This window comes from Elephantulus edwardii, unplaced genomic scaffold (genome assembly GCF_000299155.1).
Source record: "Elephantulus edwardii isolate Elephantulus edwardi_28Jun2011 unplaced genomic scaffold, EleEdw1.0 scaffold00010, whole genome shotgun sequence".
In the NCBI taxonomy this organism is placed as follows: domain Eukaryota; kingdom Metazoa; phylum Chordata; class Mammalia; order Macroscelidea; family Macroscelididae; genus Elephantulus; species Elephantulus edwardii.
This window is the reverse complement of record NW_006399760.1, coordinates 4,474,958-4,476,161: the sequence shown is the minus strand read 5'-3', so window position 1 is coordinate 4,476,161 and position 1,204 is coordinate 4,474,958.

Here is a 1,204-nt window from a genome sequence, read left to right as displayed (position 1 = left end):
ATTTTATACAGGAGACATTCATCAGAACAGAGCAAGGAAACAATGCATGGTTCAAAATTGGAAAGGGTTTATGCATTTACAATCTATATGCTGAACAGATTACCAGGGAGGCTGGGCTCTGTGAGGAAAAATATGGCATCATAGATGAAGGAAGACTCATCAGTAATCTTTGTTATGCAGATGACACAACCCTGCTTGCTGAAACTGAGGAGGACCTGAACTTCTTGCAGCAGAAGGTCAAGGACTGCACAGCCTTCATGATGAATTGAAGCTAAATATCAAGAAAACAAAGAGTCTTACCACTGGGACAATTGTCAGCATCATTATGGATGGTGAAGAGATTGAAAATGTTAATATTTTTACTTGTTTGGCTCCACAATCAACACTCTTGGTACCAACAATCAGGAAATTAAAGACAAATTGCCTTGGGAAAGTCTGCTGTCAGAGATCTCTTCAAAGTACTGAAAAGCAATGATATCACTCTGGAGACTAAGGTGTTCCTGATCCAGGCCATGGTCCTTGTAAAGACTTGCTAAGCATCAGAAAGGTGGACAATAAGTAGCAATAATAGAAGGAGAATTGATGCCTTTGAGCTGTGGTACTGGAGAATAGTATTGAATATATCATGGACTGCTAGGAGAACAAACAGGTTTGTTCTAGAGAGGGTGAAATCAGGCTGCTGCTTGGAGACAAGGATTCTGAAGCTTCGTCTGACATAATTTGGACATGTTGCAAGGTGAGTCCGACCAGTCCTTGGAGAGGGACAGTGAAAGATAGTAGGACACTCAGTGAGATGGACTGATTCAGTAACTGGGGAAATGGAGGTACATATGTCAGAGAGAATAAGATTAGCACAGGACAGAGCAGGGTATAGAGCTATAGTACATAGTGTCGCTATGAACCGCAAGTGACTTGACGACATGTAATAACAACAATAACATACTGGCTTATTTACAAAGTCCAAATTAATTGTTTTTCACACCAGATCTTTCCCATTTCTTTCACCCCCACCCACCAATCAAATTGTGTGACCCTATGATTAGCACCCCCTCCATCCCCATCCCATCCTCACTCCTCTACTTCTACCTTCTTCTTCTCCTGGATCTTCATACTCATTCTGCAATAATGGTTTTATACAGTATGTGTCCTTAGAGGACTGATTTAGTTTGTCCAGCATAATGCTCTCCAGTTCCTCCCAAGTTAG